Genomic DNA, 20,708 nt, shown 5'->3' with positions numbered 1-20,708 from the left:
TGAAACACATCCCTGTTCAGGAGAACAAGGTACACACCACGGTGCACCTAACTAACCGGAACAGATGTCATAGGACGTTTAATAGTAACACAGAAGATCATCTTCCTGATCCTGGGCTACACTCCTTCCCCCTTTAAAAGAGGAAGCAGCCTTCATAGACGTTCCACCCGAACCAACCCCATTCCACATCTGTTCCCTGTCCATGAAGGAGTGACATGAAATAGGAACAAATTCTTCCTCTCAAGGCAGCCTGAGGGTCCACCATGAGATACGGGACAAGATGAAGTAGGTCTGAAGTACTGCCATTCCACAAAAGGAAGAACAATTCAGAGCAACTCAGGAACCTGAGCCCTCTCTTGGCTGCAGTTACACGTAACGGTTGCCCATCCCCTGTTGAATCCAAGGCAACAGTTACCTGAACTGACAAGTGAGCTCTGGGCTGGGAGGAGTGGACGAGGTGTGGGCTGCGGCAGTTAGAGTAACCCCCTGCCTAGCTCTCGGAGAGGACACTTCACTGCAGGTGTGGCCACACACAGCCCCACTGAATAGTTTTCTCACCAAGACCATCTCTCCCCACGGCCCCCTGAGATACACTATGCTCCTGTTCAAATCCCTTTGAAAGATATGGTGAGGCAAGCTTCAGGTGCCTCAGGAACACAATACAGCTCTAGGCTTTCCTCATGACCCTCCCTGTGTCACCACCAGGACATCACACACATCCTTACACACACGTTTCAAAGTGGCTTGTCTCCCTTCTAGAAAGAATCAGACTGTCTGCTGCCATCCTTTCTCCATAGCCAGGGCAATTCCTCTTGATCCACCTGCAACGACCCCTCCTCCCCAGGGCAGTCTCAGGTTTCTTCAGGCTCCCCAGTCTCCCCAGGTGAAATGTCCTTGTGCGTCCAGTGCTCTCTTCTCCCTCTACTTCAGTCCAACTGTGTGCCCACAGTTAAGTGTAACGTGTGAACCTGAAGGATGTGAGGATGGCAGGGTCTCTGAGAACACACCCCCAGCCTATAGGCTTACCTCCTATTGAAGCCATCCTGCAGGCTTGGGCACGGACTACTGCTGCCTGGTAGCCTCAATGAGAAAAGTCGAGACCAGGAGCCAGAGAGCGACCTGCTTCAGCAAATGCTCGGGATCCAAGTCAACGAGGGACACGTTTGAAAGTAAACCGGAAAATGCGGGCTGAACCGTTCTGCGGTGGGGGAGGGGCAGAGGGCACGTGGGTCGGGGTGGCGTGCGCTGGGGGGACATTCCACGAGGGCTCTGGCAGGTAGGCAAGAACCGGAAGTTCCTTCCACCTCCCACAGTGGCAACACAATTGGCGTGTGCCTCTTTAGGTAGTTTATAAACTGTTGTTTTGATTCACGGCACCGAGGTTGAGCATGACAGTCCCTTCCTTTCACGTCTTTATCCATCAACCTAGGGTTTTTTTGTTGTTGTTGTTGCGGTACGCGGGCCTCTCCCTGTTGTGGCCTCTCCCGTTGCGGAGCACAGGCTCCGGGCGCGCAGGCTCAGCGGCCATGGCTCACGGTCCCAGCTGCTCCGCGGCATGTGGGATCTTCCCAGACCGGGGCACGAACCCGTGTCCCCTGCATCGGCAGGCGGACTCTCAACCACTGCGCCACCAGGGAAGCCCTGGAGCTTTTATAATGAAGGAAAACTTAAATGATTTGCAACCAATAACTTCATACTAGAGGAATGGTGAGGCAAAATATTGTACCCAGGCACTCGAGAAAGGCAGGCTGCCTTGTTGCTTCCTCCCTTTGTTCAGTCATTCAACCAAGTATTTACAAGATTCTCACTCATAATTCTGATACAGTATTTGAAGGACTCTTCTCAAGGCCACTGATACAAAAACTGCACTGTGCAAAAATTAGCCAGTCCCAATTCTGCAATCACCTTTGTAATACTTCAAAATCCTACACCCCACAGACAGAGAGAATCAAATTAGCCCAAATGTAACTTGGGAAGACCAGTCACAGAAGGGAGTATCTAAAAGTCCTTTGGATCATGATCTCTGACTATTCCTGCACAGAAGGTGGGGGCGGGCATTGACTACTGAGAAAAAACATCTCTGGACATGCATCACAAGCCTCAGAAGACAGTTCATCTTCCACTCAATCACGAAACATTAAAGAAACGAAGAGATACCATGTTTGTGTCTTGCGGAGTTTTCAAGTCTGCACTTGGAGGCGCTTAGTGCTGTTACATGGGAGGGGTCTTCAGAGGCATCCTGTTGAGTGAGAAATGCTCTAATCTTGCCTTTGACCAGAAAGCGGATCTGATGACTGACGTCTCTTCGGGAAGTATTACAAAGTCAGGGCAGTAAGTTGATCCCGCTACTATTTTTGTTGTTGCTTTATTGTCAACTGAAATTCTGCAAGATATTATAAAAAAGGAGGGAGGGAAAATAAAATTGTTCCCATACTACCTGTTGAAATTGGCCCCGATGGTCAACTCTTTCTCAAAATTATTTTTTTAAAAAACCCCAAAACCGTACAAAGGAAACACCTGTGAACACTGAGAAAAAATATTCTAGTAGAGTAAATGCGTTGGAAAAACTCTAGGAACGGAGTCAGGAGACAGTATCTTAAGAGTGTTTCCCAGGTCTGAAATTCTTTGCTAGCATTGTTCTTTAACGGAAACTTCAGGTGTGCTAGGAAAAAGGACCTACTGTTTTTTGAAAGGCATTAACAAGAACCAAGGAACGGCAGTCCAAAGGACATGAAAGTACTTGCCCCAACTTGAGGCCACTGTGCTTACAGCGGAGCTCTCCAGAACTCTTTGTAGCTAAGTGCATGGGTTTCACGAGTGCACATTTCCCAAGAACTGGTTTTAAGAAGAGACCGTCACGAAGGTTCCCAGCGAGGAGCGTCGCCAGAGAAGTTCCGCAGCTTGCCCGACCCTCCATTTCTGTCCTCTCCGGCAGAGACCTCCTAGGCCCGCGCACCCCGCGCCTGCACGCCCGCGCACGCCTGTGCACTCCCACTGGGGCGGGGCTCTCGGGCACGCGGACCGCCGTCGTCCAACAGCTCCCGGCGTCTGCTGGGGCAGTTTGCTCCGGAAGACAGGAGCGCATGCGCGAGCGCGGAGGGTGGGGCCCCAATGGCTGTCCGGCGGGGGAGGGGCCTGTCATGGCGGCCTGTAGAGTCAATTCTAGGAATCCTGAGGTAAGGGGTACGGGGACTTTTCACCCCTCAGGTGTCACCGCTCTGCCCTGTTGTTCACCCTGTGGGTTATTTGTGCCCTTGTCCATGTAAGGAGACTCCCCACAATGTGGATTCACGCCCCCATAGAGCTCGATTCCCTTGAGATGTTTACCCCAGGATTATTGGCACCACTGGGGAGCCGGCTGCATGAAGGGTTCAGTGATTGCGGGGCCTACAGTGGGGGCTAAATAGTGTGTGCGAGCTATTAAACAGGTGCCGTTCTAGTCTGCGCGTTGTGAAGAGTACAAAAGCTAGAGGGAAGTTCTTGCGAGTTGAAAACCCTCATCTGGTTCCGAAGGTGTAGCTCAGGTGATTGGAAAATGAGTGAAGATGGAAGGAACACACTCATCGTTTCACTAGTGTCTTCCTTCTTATCATAAAAACATCAGTCAACACTTGTGTTCAAACTGCATTCTTTTGTCAGTGATGCGAGCAACTTTGCTGAATGTGGTAATAAACATGTATTTGTAGTCTGGTGTCAAATCATGATTGATTTGCAAGCATAGATGGGGTCTGTACATACTTAATTGGTTGGTGGGAATCTGATATGTAGTCAAATGTGTGGGTTGGTTTTGTCCGTGGATATTTGTGTTTGAAGGGAGGTCATGCCTGTGTTTTTGTGAGAGTGTGTAAGAGTGAGTGTTGTATTTGGAGGGTGTTGAGATGTGACGCAGGCATACTCAAGGAGTTGGTGGTAAGGTGTTTGTAATTTGGTGTTTGGGGAATATGTTTACATGTGTTTTTTTCACCCATGAATTCGGGGATTTGTGTGTGTGTAATGGTGGATTTGGAAGGATTATCTGCATATGCGTAAGGGCAATGTCAGGAAAAGTAGTGGTGTATATTACTTTGGGTGTCCAGTCTGTTAACTTTGTATATTTGGGGAATGTAGGCTGATCATTTGTGTATTCAGGGCATGTTGTATGGTTATGGGGTGTTTGTGGGTGTGCATTTTCAGGAGCTGTGTATGTATATTTGGATGTGTAGAGGGCAAGTCTGTGACTATTTTATGGGGCTGGTGGATGTTGAATGTGTAGGTATGTTGTGTTTGTATGATCCTGTATTCTGCAAGATGGCAGAGTTCATTCTGCGTGAGAGGTTGGGAATATGGGGTTATGTATACGCCAGTAGTGTGGTACTGTATGTGTATTTGGAACAAAGGGCGTATAGGGTGACATTATTGCCTATTTGTAGTGTACTGGGTAATTGTGGTTCTATTTGGGACTTGTGGAGAGTTGTGTGTTAAATGAGTTTGTGTGTGTATTCAAGGGGCATGGCCACTTGGAGGAATATTTGCTGAGGCTGTGCATTTGTAATTTTCAGTAGGAGCCTCTTAGGCTTATGTATTTTGGGAAGTGAGTGTATCTGATAGAGAGGTGGGGTTCTATGTTTCTACAGGGAAGATGGACAATTGCATTTGTATGTATTAGAAATATGTGATACGGGTATTTGTTAGTACTTGCATATGTGTGAGCTGGCTCCTGATAGCTAGGGATAATTTGATATATGGAAGTTGTTTCATAAATGGTTTGCTGGAGATATTTCCATGTATCTTACTTGTGTATTCTAATCCGTGTGCGTGTCCATCATCAGGTGCATGCATTATCAGAGTTTGTTCATAAGGTATGGAGTTGTTAGGAGTATTCAAAGTGTATTTCTTTGGAGAACGCTAGGGTGTTTATACATGTGTTTGGAAGAAGTAAGAGGTGGTCTGTCTATATATTCAGGGTGAGGGTAGAAATGTATATATACACACACACACACCTATACAGTTTGTATGTTGGAGTAGTGGTGGGGAGCTTGTATTCTGGAGAGGTAGCATAATGTATAGTGTTTGGGAGGGGATCCATATGTTCAGGGGTTAGGAATATTTGCATGTGTGTGTCCATAGGTGTGTGAGAATTGTGTATGTATCTTAGTAAGACTGCAGAGGTTGTCGGTGTTTTTCTGTTTTGAGTGTGTCTGAGCATTTGGGGTGTATACTCATGAGTAGTTTGTGGATGTGTGTATTTGTGATTTGTGAGTGTAGCAGGAGGCTTCGAGTCCTCTATGTGTCTATTTCAAAATGTAATGCCTGGGGCCTCCCTGGTGGCGCATTGGTTGAGAGTCCGCCTGCCGATGCAGGGGATACGGGTTCGTGCCCCGGTCTGGGAGGATCCCATATGCCGCGGAGCAGCTGGGCCCGTGAGCCATGGCCGCTGGGCCTGCGCGTCCGGAGCCTGTGCTCCGCAACGGGGGAGGCCACAGCAGTGAGAGGCCCGCATACCGCAAAAACAAACAAACAAAAAAAAATGTAATGCCTGAAGAATTTAGTGGTGTTGCTTGTATGTGTGTTCTCATATTAGTGAGGTGGACTTATATGTACAGTTGACCCTTGAACAACACGGGTTTGAACCACACGGGTCCACGTATAGTGGATTTCTTTTTCAGTAACTACTACAGGACTACTACAGGATCCATGGATGCAGAGCCACTGCATGGAGGGTTGGCGCCCTAACCCCCAAGTTGTTCAAGGGTCAGCTGTATTTGATAAGTATAGATTATTTGTGTCTGTGTGTGTTTTTGAGTTCCTGGGGCTTCTGGGGTATGTATTCTGTGGGATGTGAGAGTTGAGTTTGTGTGTTTGGAAACCAGTGGACTGTGTAGGTTATGTGTGTGTGCAGGAATCCTGCAGTATATGTATTTTAGGGCTGTGGGATTGCATATGGGTCTTTTTTGGGGTTGCACATGAGACAGTTGTGTACTTGGTGACCCTGTGTGCTTAGGTACTCAGTGTGTACATCTGGATGGCATATTGGTTGCACATGTTTGTTTTCAGGCCCATGTTGTGTGTGTATATATAGTTGTGAGAGTGGAATGTGAATATTCAGGGTGAGTAAGGTTTCATCTGTAAAAATTTAGGTAGTAAGAGGTGGTCTGTTTGTGTATTTATTCAGGGTGAGGGTGTGTGTTCAGGATATATATATATATATATATATATATATATATATATATATATATATACACAAACACAAATGTATATGTGGTATCCTTTTGGTTATATATCTGTGGTGGGAGTTGAGAGTTCTACTTGGGGTGTAAGTGGATTCTGTGCACATATTCACAGGAAAAGTTATGGGATGTGCTGGAACTGGTTCATACTGTCTTGGGAGAGTCAATGGTGCATATCTCTTCCCAGCTGTGTGTTTAGTGATGTCAGGTGGGTAGCTTGAAATTGGTCATGCTGGGAATATTTATACCATGTAGATACCATAAGTGAAGTCTTTCCCGCCTTTCTCGGAGAGCTTTTTATCAAGCACTTAGCAGCGTACCACTGATCTGCGTGTTTGGATTGTGTATGTATGAAGCAAGAATATTTGGGCATCGGTGGGTACGTATGGGACACTCATGTGAATTGTGAGTGGGGCATCTGGGGCTATGGGCCCTTGTATATGTGCATTGACCCTGGTAATTGTGAATCATTGCATTGCTCCTATCAGGTTGGTCTGTTCTTTAGGGCCAGAGAATCCCCATAAATGTTGTTGATTCCCAGTAGAAATCATGCAGATGGATACAGGGGTGTCTGTACCTTAGGCAGGTGGACACTCCTTCAGCATTTGTGTGGTCCTAGCGTCTGGGTCCCTAGAAGGGGGCGCCTGGCGGACAGATGGCCATGCAGAGCAGAACCTTCACAGGTGTGTTGTTGGCATGACAGGCAGCAATCAGAAAGTCATGGGGCTTCGTGGATAGGAGGTCAGATGACCAAGGGCTCTCCCAGGAAAACCCCCTGAGAATCAGTTGGACAGCTACAGGCATTCCTGGCTCTTCTGTGGCACAGCGGACGTGCAAGGACACCCTCCACATGGGGTCCAGAGCCATGTGTCCCTGAGCCCAACTGCCCCAGGGTGGTGGGAACTGTTGCATATCAGGCTGGTCAACTGTATCACTAGGTCTCAACCAACCTGTCTCATGGAAACCTAAGTCCTCACGGATAGGCAGGACCTCTAGGGATCACTGAGCTGACAAGGACAGAGGTAGGGAGGCTTTGTCACTGAGGGAGAGTTGGGGACTGAGACCTGGAGAGCCTGGGGAGTCCCACTCTGAGGAGATACGGCTCTGATGTTCCCAAACCCTTTAGACATGTTCTCTGTTCTTTTCTGAAGGCTCAAGATGCTTCTAGCAGTGGGAAGCTTATCTCAGTTTCATGTTTCTCTGATAGGATGAACTGACCCTTTTATTCACTCTTCCACATCGAGCTGCAAACCCATCAGAGGGAACCATGTGATCGTTGTAGCCACCAGCTGACCCCACAGCCACCTTGTGCCTCCCTTGGACCCACCCAAGCATTTCTGAGCCTTCTTTATGGTGAGTCTTGTGTCCTTTTCTCCCTCATTGTGACTCCTCCTGCCAATAAAACATGCTGTGAATGTTAACAAAAGGAAACCTGCACTAGAATTGGAGTCTGGAAGGCCCGTAGAGGGAGCTCTCATGCCGTGCCACTCATCATCAATTACCCCAACAGGAAGAAGTCATTTACTGACCCCAAAGAGGAAGTGCAACCACTTTACTACCCCAACTGGAGGAGGGAAGACTTCCTTCCTGGCCAGCAACAAGAAATAGAAAATAGAAATAGCTAATAGAAAATTCCGCAGTTTAGCCAATGAGACGCCGTTGTCACCTGAAGTTTTACTTTCCTCCAGTGAACTTCCATTTTTTCCCTTGATGATGACTTTCTTTCTTTGTCCCACCCTCCTTACTATACAAGTCTTCTGGGACTTCCCTGGTGGTCCAGCAGCCAAGACTCCGCGCTTCCAATGCACGGGGCATGGGTTCGATCCCTGGTCGGGGAACTAAGATTTCCACATGCCATGTGGCATGGCCAAAAAAAAAGAAAGCCTTCCATGTTGTGTAACCCGTTGGAGTATCTCCCTTTCTATCAGATGAGATGCTGCCTGATTCATGTATCGTTTAATAAGGCCAATTTATTCAAAATTCAAAGTAAATCTTCCAATTTACTCTGTTAAATTTTGTTTTTTAATACATTGGGGGCATGCAGAGGTGGCCACTAACAGTTTAATATGTATCCCTCCAGAAATGTTCTGTATAAAAATATGTATGTGCACTTTTCTAAAATCCCCTCTTATGATTGCTACTGCTAACAAGATGATTTTATGATTAAATGCTTATCTTTTTAAAAAGAAAAAGGTAAATATATTGGTGGCAGTGATGGGATCTGAAGCAAATTTCTGATAACATTTGGGACAAGGAGAAACAGGTGTGGTGCCCACAACTCCTTTGAGTTCACTGTTTTTCTTGCCATTCCTGAAGGTTGTTGGTAAGCTCCTCTTGGTTTGAGCTCCATTCTCTTTGCGTTTGTGCTCCCAATCTAACTGGCTTTCCTTTACAGGGCAGGTCAGTTTGGCTGGTAGAGGATTCTCCTTGAGGCCAAACCCCTAGCCTTTCAGATGGAAATTCCCAGGACACAGTAACATCTCTTGGTTATTGCCAGTATATTTTGGAGTGGTAAACCATAGCCCCTAATTTTGTTCCCTGGATTCCACACTGGGCACTGCTGACAGTGTAGTCTGCACTTGCCCATCTGTTTGGAATCAGCCCCCAGTTTCCATGCTTGGAGCTGTTGGTGGTGGCTATAGTTCTCCATTTTGTTTGGAATCAGTTTGCAGTCCCCCTTCCTTGGGATTTGCCGTTTGGATCTTTTTCCTCAGTCCAAGGATCCCTGGGAATCGGTGGTGGTGCATACCAGGCCTTTTGTCCAAGACATAGTAACATCTCTTTGTTACTGCTGATATATTAAGGCGCAGGTTTTTTGTGTGTTCTTTTGGGTTGACAAAGGCTAGCTAAGGAAATGAGATCCTTTATCGCCAAAGAGTGGAGAATGCCAGCTTCTGGCACACCTGCTTATTTTATATTTAAGAACTATGGTCCTGGAGGTTGTAGATATTTAGAAAGATGGAAAAATTATACTAATATTGATCTAGAATTACAGTGGTCATTGTGGGGCATGTTCCAGTTAGACAAGATTGTACATTTAAGGAAAACACTAGAGAGCAAGTGTTCACAGATTGCACAGGGAGAATGAGATGCCTGCTTTACTTGGTGTGTAAAAGTTTACAGAAGGTTTCAAGATTCCAAAATAGCTTCGTTGAGAGACTTAGAACAAAAAGCTAATGAAAAATTAAAGAGACAAAAGGTACCTGAAACAAAAGACCATAGGACGGATGTGACTGCAGATTTAACTCCTACTGTCCCCCCCTTTCCTTTTTCACCTGAGTACTCTTGTTTTACTCATTTTCTGTCTGAAATACTTTTCTATTCCAAAAAGAATATTTAACAATTGCCATTTAAAGTAAAACTACCTGAGGTTGCAGGTGAGCCCCCTCAGGTGTCCTTTACCCCTTGGTCAAAGGCTGAACTGAGAGCTGTAGTCAAAGAATTCTCTAAACCTTGGAGGAACCCCCAACATTTTTTAAATAATTTAGAGTCACTGTCAGGGCGTATGTCCCCAAACTGCTAGATCTTTATCCACTTGTACACATGTTGGTAGGACTGGGGGAAGCCCCAGAATGGATGTGGGAAGCAAAATGACATAATCCCTAGGATGATATTCAAGATCCTCAACCTAAAAAGGCTTGCAGAATAACAACTAACCTTTTATAAGCTATTCCTAAAATCTTCCCTGCTCACACTTGGTCTATTATTAATTGGCCTAATAATGATTGATGTATTATTCACTCGTACAAACAAAAGAGGGGTGAATCTGTGGAAGGCTTTAGAGCCAGTTTGGAAGCTCTCTTTTTACAGCAGTTGGTGTTCCAAGGAATAAAAAGGCCACTCAGCCTGCTTTAACTGCCCTCTTTGTAAGTGGATTATCTTCTGAGATTAGTGGATTGATAAAAGGGCAGAAAAGAGGGTGGGAGGCTATAGGCCTGACTATAGCTGAGCATTTTGAAAGGACCTTGGAGCAAGATCACAAACAGAAATCCACCAAGCTCATAGCCTTACAGTTACAACAGCTGTAAGGCAAGGGACACAAAATGACACCTGGGCCTCCCCCATTACAACCTCCTAGGGGTCCATGATCAATTTGATGACCCAAAGTTGATGTTTCATTTGTAATCAGTGAGGACACTGGAAAAAGAGGTGTCCTCAAAAGTCCTATGCAAACTCTTCACAATTGCTCTCATATCTGTCTCAAAGGGAGGGCCCCCGTGACCCTCTCCCCTAGTTGGCAGAACTCCAGAGGTTCTCTGGTAAACTATTAGCAGCAATGACCTTAAACAGCCCAGAGGAAAATATAATGAAAAACTGCCAAATTTTAGTTGATACTGGAGCTATGCTTTCTACTTTAAACCCCACTCTCATATTTTACTTTGAAATCTACATTAAACTCTAACCCTAACTGTAAACATAATTACCTAACCCTTTAACACCCTACCCCTAGCCCTAACCAGAGCTGTGCTTTCTACTCTAAATCCCACCCTCAAAGAACAACAGGTCCCTCTGAGTAAAGAGGATGTTTCCATAGTGGGAGTACCTAATACAGTTCAGAGAGAATTTTTTATCTCAACCAAGATTCCTTTCTGCTATGCAGTATAGCCCCAGTTAATCTATTCAGTAGAGATCTCTTTTCTAACTTCAAAGGGCCAGTACATTTTGCCTCCAGTGGAGATCTCACCTTAAAATTTCCTGATCAACGTGAACCTGATCAGTTATGTTCCTTACAATCTGTCCTGGACCTAAAAGCGGAAGTTCAACAAAAGTTCCCTAATTGGATGGAGATGCCTGCAAATTTGGGGGCTACTTCTGACAGTGTTAACATGAGAAGAATAAAAAAATGCAAACCTATAAAGATTCAGATAGATGTAGCTAAACCTCTCCCTAGGTTTCCTCAACAGCTATTAAAGCCTGCGGTCATACAAGGTCCCATAGCTATTATAGAAGACCTAATTGCCCAGGAGGTAATCATTCCTGTACTCGTCCCTGCAGCATGCCAATCTTGCCTGGTTGGAAACCTGGCAGGATGGCGATTTGTCCAGGACTTGGGAGCTGTTAATAAAAATAGTTTTTCCCTGTTTTCCTGTTGTTCCAAACCTAGCCACCCTTGTGTCACAAGCTTGAACTGACTTGAAATGGTTTACAGTTGGAGACCTTTGTTCACCTTTCTTCAGCATCCCGGAGACCCAACAGCCAATATCTACATGGCTTTACTTGGAACAATCAACAATATACCTGCACTTTTATGCCTCAAGGGTTCACTGGGACTCCTTCTTTTTTCCTCCCAAGTACTTCACCAAGATTTAAGTACCCTCTAGTTCCCTGAGAAATCAGCCTTTTTACCATATGGAGATAACCTCCTGCTGTACTCAGCTACTGTAAAGGTTCCATAAGGCATTCATAAAAGATTCCATTTATTTGCTGCAACAGTTAGCTGAGAAAGAACACAAAGGAAAAATTACAATTATCCGTAGACGCTGTTCATTACCTAGGACGTAATCTAAGCACTGAAGGAATTCTGCTATCTCCAGAGAGAATTAGGCTGATACAGGAACTTCCTAGACTCACAACTAAGTGCTAGCATTGTGGATTTCTAGGTTTAGCTGGTTATTGCAAGCTCTAGGTTCCAAATTTTTCTGTTACCTCTTCCACTCTGTGAACTTATTAAAGATTTAGTTCCTGAATCCTTTGCTTGGGAAGATAAACACAAGCAGGTTTTTATAAGGCTAAAACAAGCAGTGCAGGAGCTGCCTGCCTTAGGGTTACCCAAATGATCAGGTTCAGGTTGATCCGGAAACTTTTTTTTTTTTTTTTTTTTGCGGTACGCGGGCCTCTCACTGTTGTGTCCTCTCCCGTTGCGGAGCACAGGCTCCGGACACGCAGGCTCAGCGGCCATGGCTCACGGGCCCAGCCGCTCTGCGGCATGTGGGATCTTCCCGGACCGGGGCACGAACCCGTGTCCCCTGCATCGGCAGGTGAACTGTCAACCACTGCGCCACCTGGGAAGCCCGATCCGGATACTTTAAGGTGAGATCTCCACTGGAGGCAAAGTATATTAGCCCTTTTAAGTTCGAAAAGAGATCTCTACTTAATAGATTAACTTTAGGTTATTCAAAACCTTTTACTTTATTTGTGCATGAAAGGCATAATCAGGCCGCGCAGAACTGTGTGAGCATGGTGGTAAACATAGGCCTATTGCCTGTTGTAGCATACAACTTGGTTCAGTTGCTTTTGCCCGTCTCAGGTGTCTTAAGGTTATAGCCGCAACTGCAAATTTAGTGGAAGCCTTGGCAGATTTGACTCTGGAAAATGAAGTTTATTTGCAAACTCCACACCTTGTCCACAGTCTTCCTAACGCTGAATTGACAACATTTCTCTGCAAGTATCACTAGATTAACTTCCTGTGAAATCCTGCTTTCACCACCTCATCTTTAAACGTCACAACGTTCTCAATCCTGCTACACTACTACCTCTGTCTCACAAAGGTGAGGGCCGTGACTGCCAGGTAACAGTGTCCCATGGGAATTCCCTGGTAGTCCATTGGTTAGGACTCCGAGCTTCCACTGCAGGGAGCGCGGGTTGGATCTCTGGTCGAGGAACTACAATCCCACGAGCCACATGGCACGGCCCAAAACAAAAACAAAACAAGCAGAAAACAGTGTCCCGTTTTGTGACACCGTGTCCTGAGTAAAGATGTTACCAAGTCCAAGCTTGCTCTGCTTGCCGCACGACAGGCCATAAATCGGAGATGAGGTGTTGAGGCAAGGAATATGAGTTTATTCAGAAAGCCAGCAGACCGAGAAGATGGCAGAGTAAAGTCTCAAAATAACCATCTTATCGGGGTTTGGGTGCCAGTTTCTTTTATAATACAGAGATGGGGAGGAGATGAGGAGGCAAAGTAAGAAGGCCATAAGTTTTGCGAATAGCCCCTGGAATGGCCAGCCTCGGGGAGGAGATGTGTTAATTTCTTCTTAATTGTAGCCATCCACAGGTGGAAGGAGTCCATATGTTTCCCTGAACAAAGGCACTTTGGTTTAACATTCAGACAGAGGGACAGGGTTCCCCGAGGCAGGCCATTATGTACAGGTACAGACAGTATCCTTTTAGTGAACAAAAGCAGCAGAAGGCAAAGGTTAAAGTAAAAGGAACAGATCCAATGTGGAGTCCGATATGGCTCTTCCCTGTTACAATTCCCTACTGTCAATGTCCATTCCACAGTCTTGTGGATAAAAGGGGGTGACGGCCCTTCTAATTGCTTCATCAGATGGATCTTTCCGGGAGTGTCCACCATTGGTGCCAGTGTTCCAAACGTTGGGTTTTTGTTTTTTTTTGTTCCTCTCTGGAAAGTGTGTCCTTTACACCTGTAGCCTTAAAAAAATATTCTCAGCCTAAAAGTTGAGAGTTACGATCTCTTTGATGGGAACTTTGAGGGCTTCAAGCCTGGGAGGCAGCATCTCAAGTTAAGGAATTTAGCACTTTTCTATGGACGGGAAGATGCAAGAGTCTGGGCTCACTGAAGTCATTCATTTGATATGTGCCTCAGCTCTCCGGGGCCTGTATCCTATATTCTCATATCCTGAGTTTCGTCAGGGCTCACCGGCTCACGTTGGGGGGCTGCAGTCGCTAATGACTGATGTGTCAGGAAATATTCCATTTCTCAGATCCTCTCCTCTTGGTCAGGATTTTGACCAATATTTGGGAGACGTTTCAGGATCAAATTTTGTCCCACGGCGCTGGGAGGCTCATCCCTGGTCAGGGGAGAATTCTTGATATGCCACTCCCGGTGCTAGTTTTTGGATTAGGCCCTATTGCTAATTAAAGATCTTCTGGATCCTCTATCTAATTATGATCCAGGAGACATTTTCCCTTGTTGCTTCCTCCTGTACCTAGAATCACACTATTACAATTATTTCATGTTATAAATGTGGTCTATTTCCTCAAGATGTTTAGCCATTGAAGTATTGTTGGAGGCCTGGTTCCATACTGGGTACTGTAAGAGACACCAATCTTATAAAGTAGACAGGATATAAGTAATGCAGCTAGTAACGTTAACAAAGACACAGTACAGCAGGGAGACACAAAGAGCAAACAATCTGGAAACAAAGAACAATGATCAGTGTAACTACTTGTAATCCAATTGCAATAGCGAGCGACCAGAGGTACCATAACTGATTTAGTGAGCCATCCGCTGTTTCAGTGTACCAGCGGTGCGGACTTAGACGTGCATGGCTTAATCTTTGAGACAAGCATATGCTACTGGCAGGATCACCCAGGTAGAGAGAAAAAGATAAATGTTTCAGTTCTGCTTACAAGGGTATAATTTAACAAATGACTGTAAATCATAATGAGTTTAAGGGGAGCGTTTTGCTTACACCTGGAAAACACAGATTGAAAACAGTCATTTTTCAGATAGAAACCATAAAAATTATAACCATAATTATAACCAAAATTATAACCAAAATTATAACCCTTTTACCCAGGCATGTGCAACTAATCGTTTTTGTTAACAGCTTTATGAAGCCATCAGGTTTCCCATTAGAATTCTTCAAGTTCTTACCCAGTTCACCTTTATGGTTTGAAAATCAGAAACTTGTATTTATCCAAAGGTCCTTTCTATAAACCTTCTTGAAGAGGAAGCATTTTTGCAAAGGCATCAGAGTGAAACCATGACTGTGTACAATGGTGAAAGACTTAAGAAGGCACGTGTAAATCTGATTACAGTGCAATTGAGAAAGTAACATGGTTACTGCGGTGACATGCAACACTTTCAGCTAATAAAGAGAATTCTGACTGGTAACGTTTTACCAGGACATACCAAATTTTAGGAACTCCATATAATCTGTAGAATACCTGTGTCATTTGGCATACAATAGAACCTAAGAAGATTTATTGCTTATTTGACAACACTTTCCGTGTCATTCAACATAATTAGTTAATATCTCTCTTTGGGGTGTTTCAGGGGCCCTTTGAAGCACCCCAAAGTTAGCTAGAGGTCAAAGGAACTTCATTATAATTTGAGTTGGGAAGTTTTGTCAAAAAAATAAGAAAAGGGTTTAAAACAGGTAGGATGCCATGTCACTGTGAAACAATAGTTATTCACTTAGCCAAAGTAACAATAAAAGATTTCAAAAGCAAGTACAGAACAGATCTCTTAAAAGGTAGAAAAACTTAAAATCTGGTATCAAAGGCAGTCCAAAATCTTAAGAAACCTTGTCTTCTTAACAGAGAGAAAAGCGAAATTCAAGTTGTGCACCAGCTTACTTTTAAAATGTATTTATTTACCCAATTAAACTTATTTTAAACTTAGTCCTGACCACGTACAGAACTCTTTTTTTCAGGGTCCACTTTCCATAAACCTTCTGTCACTTACTTTAGCACAATTCTGACTTTCAAGTGGTCAAATATGTGGAGAGATTAATTTTAGATAGACCTTCCTAAAAGATAAGTATTCTAAAAAGTTCACCTAAAGCTCTTACCTCATTTGCATTTTCTTTCCTTAAAAGTTTCTTCACATCAAGTTATTTCCTTGCTGACAAATTTGCAACAGATATAACAAGATTTTATTTAGCTTATATTAAACCTAGGCACAATAAAAGTATTATACTTAATGTTGATGACTCTAACAGCATGTCTATATTAATTAGATCAACAAACGAACGTTAATACCAGGTCTTAATTAATACTGAATATTTCCCAGTTCACATGAACCTGAAGCTCATTTAGCTCAGTTTCTCTTGTATTTAGAATAGTTTGGTGTGTAAGTGCTTACTTTTCTTTAAGCCAATTAAATAGAGCTCATCCACAAAACAACCTCAGCAATGTTATCCAAAGACAAAGACACATACAAGGACACAAACATACAGAGACGTCATGGTTGTCATTTCAGAATTTCAGCACTGAGTCAGGTACAGCCATGTGAAGCCCATCAGTTTACAAAAAGAGGTTGGATTCAAATTAGGTTTCTGGCAGATGGAACAAATCCAACTCACTTGTCTAGATGGCTGAATTTTTACAGAAAAGACACTTAGGTTTTTTATTTATCCTTGATAAGTCAGTTTCTAAATTACTTTACCCTCTTTCAAAAAGGTGCATTTTAGAAAGATGGCAGAGATGAGAGTTCCTGAGAAGACCAGAAAGGACATTTGCATCTCAAAGATACAGGCAAGTTTTTCCTAGGATGACTTTGTTTCCCCTTTGTTTAATATTTACAAGCCTCTTAAGATGAACGGAGGGTTTGGGGAGTGGTATCTATTGGAGAGTCAATCAACTCGTTCCCCACTGTCAAAGTTCCCCGGGGCTCCTGTGGGGAAATTAGAATCGGACGCCTCAAGGCCAAGGGAGTCCCCTGGCCTCTTATAGGATGTCCGCACAAGGGAACTTGCCCTGCTGTGGATGTGGCTCCCAGTCCAAATTGGGTGGCTTGTGGAGTCTTAGATGGTGATACTAAATCAGGCTCCTGTCCCCTGGGGGTTAACACAGAAACTTCTATTTGATCCCCGTGGGTAGGGGAAACAGGAGGTGGTGAATATGATGGCGGCATGGGGGGAGGGTGGGCAGGTGGAACAACTGCGGGTGCAGCTTGCTGTTCTGCAAAACACTTCTAACTGCGAGATCCTATAAAAATTGAGTGAGCCATTTAGGGGCTACCGCCCTTGTGATCCTATATTTTGGGTCCACACCCTATTACAATAGTATACATGTCTTTCTTAGTCATAGGCTCAGGGCTATGTTACACCCATTTATCTACTATAGGCCCCACCCAAAGGGCTCTCCTTCAGGGTTGATGGAGTATTTCCCATTTTGTACACCCAAACGCAAAAGACGCAAACAAATTCTGGCATCAGTGCACACAAAACCAAGACCAAAACCAAGGAACCAGTTCCCAAATCGGTTCTGAGGGGGTGTAGTGGTGTAGAGAGCAGCCGTCTGGTGCAGAAGCCCACAGGCAGCTAGGAGGAGCTGTGTTAGTCCAAAGGGTCCGGGACACATAGTCCATTCTCAGCCCAGAAGGAGCAGCCAGGGGGAACCAGTGAGAGGGCTTGACTAATTGAGCTTTGTGCCTGCTATAAAGCTTATTGTTTAGCTCTTGGCCAGTAAACTATGGAGGGTTTGTACGTGGCTGCATAAATGGGTCTAAGAATGATGGACAAGTGTGGTATTCGTTGCCTCCAAAGTGTGGAGAGACCTAAGTAAGATGTGTTGGGCTTGCTATAGTGTGTTGGGGGGCTGAATAGTTAACAGCTGAGGTTTAGCTGCAAAAGGAATTTCCTGGCTTTTAGAGGATCAGTTAATGCCCAGAAATTTTTTTTTTTTTTTTTTTTTTGCTGTACGCGGGCCTCTCACTGTTGTGGCCTCTCCCCCTGCGGAGCACAGGCTCCGGACGCACAGGCTCAGCGGCCATGGCTCACGGGCCCAGCCGCTCCGCGGCATATGGGATCCTCCCAGACCGGGGCACGAACCCGTATCCCCTGCATCGGCAGGCGGACTCTCAACCACTGCGCCACCAGGGAGGCCCTCAGAAATTTAATAGTTGTAGACAGCCCTTGAATTTTATGTGGGGCAATAAATAGCATACCTGTATGTTATAGATGGGTCACCAACCATATTAGGGCCTTGTGCACCAGTCTCCTGAGGGGCTCTGGATTAGAACCTCAGTATAGTGCCAGACGGTGCAAGGGGACCCCAGGTCTTCTCAGCAAAGACTGTGGGCAATAGCTGGGCTGTTAAGCTAGCCAGTAGGCAGACAGGTTAAAACATACTGGGTGCCTTCTGAAGTAAAAGTAGACTGCAGCTGGGACTCCTTAATAACTGGTACTGAATAGAACATAATAGCTAGATTGTCACAGCAAAGTAATTCCCTGGAGCCCTTTGGATATCCTTAATGAACTGGACAGTGTTGGAAATGGGAGCCTTAATAGTGGGGATCAGCACTTATATTTCAGTAGTTGATTATAAGTCACCACTCATTAATAGCAGGCTTTAATAGCAGCCAAATGGGGAAATTGAAAAGGAGAAATGGTGTGTTTAATGACTTCTTCTTTTCCTAAAATCTGAATTATGGGCTGCAATCCCACAGCCCCCTGTCATACATGTTATTGGGAGATATTTACTGTCTTAGGTGGCAGTCGTATGGGCTCCCAGTTTCAGCTTCCACCAGGAAGGCCAGGAATTTGGGTTTGTTCCAAATGGCATTGCAGTACATCAAGGCATCCATAGCTGTAATGGGAAAGGGTAGGGCCAAAGGGGCTACCACCACTAAAAGATTTTTAATAAAGATTGTTTCAATAGTGACATTCAATGGAAGTTGAATGCTTTCTACTCCCCTGACTACTATGCCTTGTAATCTAAAGTGTGGCCCTTGCTTATAATTGGAGGGGTTCCCAGGAGGCACTGTAATTTGAGCTCCCGTGGTCAATGAGAGCCATAAGAAAATTTGTTTATGTGTGTCCCAAGGAAAATTAGAGAAGTATATGGGCAAGTGTCCCAGAGGAGGGCCACGCTCCAGGGATCTGCCAGGTCCCTAAGGCAGAGGCGTTGGCAGAGGTCAGGGTAGAGGATTCGGAGAGGTGACAGCTACCCATCACTCCAGTCTCCTGAAGAGTCTGCAGCGCCTGAGCAAAAATTTCTAACTTGTGCTTGGGCGGTCTCAAGTTGACATCATTAGGGACCCCCGATCTCCAGAGCTGCCAATACAGGGAGGTCTGTTAGTCATCTCATGAAGGATGGAGCTGTGTGATAGCACCACCCCTTGGTGGAGATCAGTAAGGGTCCCAGAAGTCCCTATATCCCTTAAGGGTCCTCTGCTGGGTTCCTGGCCAATGGGGCAGCGGGGCCCATGTGCCTTTACTGGGAAGCGAGATTTGGGGCTTCCGAAAAATTATCTTTTTCATATCCAGATACAACATGGATGCAGCCCCACGCCTGTTGGACTGTATCTGCCGTTTCTTTGAATCGTAACCGCGTGGCTTTAGAATTAGGGAGAGCACCCTTCTCGCCCTTCCCTTGGACAAATGTTTTCTAGAAAAATTTGCCTTTCAACCATGGTATAGTTACATGTCTCTGTTTCTTGTTCATGCTGGTCATCTGATGTTTTGGTGCAATGGATGGTGACAGGGAGCACCTGGAATGGAGTTTCCTCTTCCTGACTCCTATGCTGCCACTTCCTGTTTAGGGTGTCCCAGTCAGCCTGGGTGGGGTCAAGGGATGATTTGCAACAGCAGCAAGAAATGCAGCAACATAGGAGGCACTTACCTCAGCGGCATTTGCCCGTTCAGGGTACCGTGATGCCCCTGGTACAGCTGCCTCTGTCATCGGTTAGGGCTGTGTGGGGAACTCTTGGATGTATGTTTAGGGCATAGGATGGTTTGGGGTAATAGTAAAGCTGTGTAGAGACTGTGTATGTGTGATCTGGGGAGAGATGAGGGGCGTGAGTGCCTTTGTGAGTGTACGGTTGGTGTAGCATGGTGTGGCTGGGTGGTGGGCGGCTTCTGGGTGTTTTGAGGCTACGTGTGCAGGCATTTGAGAAGAGGTAGGGGTGTGCATTTTAATGCTTTGTGTGTTGGATCTGTGTGTATTCAGAGTGCAGGGGTTATACACATGCTCATCCTGTAGGGTAAGAGTCCAGGGAGTGTACTTTTGATGTGGAGGAATTTGCAGAGATTGGGGTTGTCAGTGTAAATTGGGGCTGCTAGCTGTGTGTGTATAATCAGGGGATGTGACAGAGGCTGTTTATAGTATCTCAAGAGGGAGATGGGTGTATGTTTGTATTGGGGGTGTGAGGTCATGATGTGTTCTGGGGGGAGTATATAGGAGAAGGTTGGAAACATTGTGTCTCTCTAATGGTATTTTGTGTTTGTCTCAGCTTCTGAGGCATTGTACATACGTGGATGTTGACAGCTGTGTGCGGACTGTATGTGTTCTATTTGGATTTGGGGGGTTGTGTCTTCTATTAAGAAGTATGTGAGTTTGGTTTGAATATATTTGGCTCTTGTTGAAGGGTTTGTGTGTTTGCATTGAGGGGTTATATGGGGTTGGGTGGATTTTTGTGGGGTATGAGGATTTAGGTGTTTGATTACCAGGGGCCGTTGGGGGTGTGTTTTTGTATTCAAGACTGGCTGTGGTTTTATTGGAGTTTGTAGTGCATGTATATTGGAGCAGGAGGGTTCTGGGCACACAGTCAGGCATTTGCTTATAAGTAGGGAGTTTGTGTGTTTGAGGATGTTTGGAGCTCTGTGGGGCTCTGTGATGGTGGCACAGGTGACTGTGGGCAGGTGGAGTGTGTGTTGGGCTGGAAGGGAAACTCGAGGGCCTGTTGGGGACTGTGAGGCACCCATGTGAACTCCCACGTGGACTGACCTTTGTTCCTTCTGATCTTCTATGGCTTGTCCGCATCCTGATCTTCTGTGGCATCTACTCCCCTGGAGTGGTCAGCGATACTCTGCTCATTCTTAGCCAGATGAGTCAGGAAATGTCACTTCCTCTGGCAGCTGGATGTGCCTC

The 20,708-nt window shown here is 45.3% G+C and overlaps 1 protein-coding gene across 1 annotated transcript in view; it reads left to right on the top strand.

The window, feature by feature from the left end:
* The window catches only part of LOC309807688 (forkhead-associated domain-containing protein 1-like), a 323,120-nt gene that overhangs the window by 63,665 nt on the left and 238,747 nt on the right, over window positions 1–20,708 (top strand). The window lies entirely within an intron of this gene.

Source organism: Mesoplodon mirus, assembly GCF_964341445.2.
Source record: "Mesoplodon mirus genome assembly, chromosome: 7".
Classification (NCBI taxonomy): Eukaryota; Metazoa; Chordata; class Mammalia; order Artiodactyla; family Ziphiidae; genus Mesoplodon; species Mesoplodon mirus.
The sequence above is the reverse complement of the archived record's forward strand: the minus strand, read 5'-3'. Positions and strand labels throughout refer to the sequence as shown.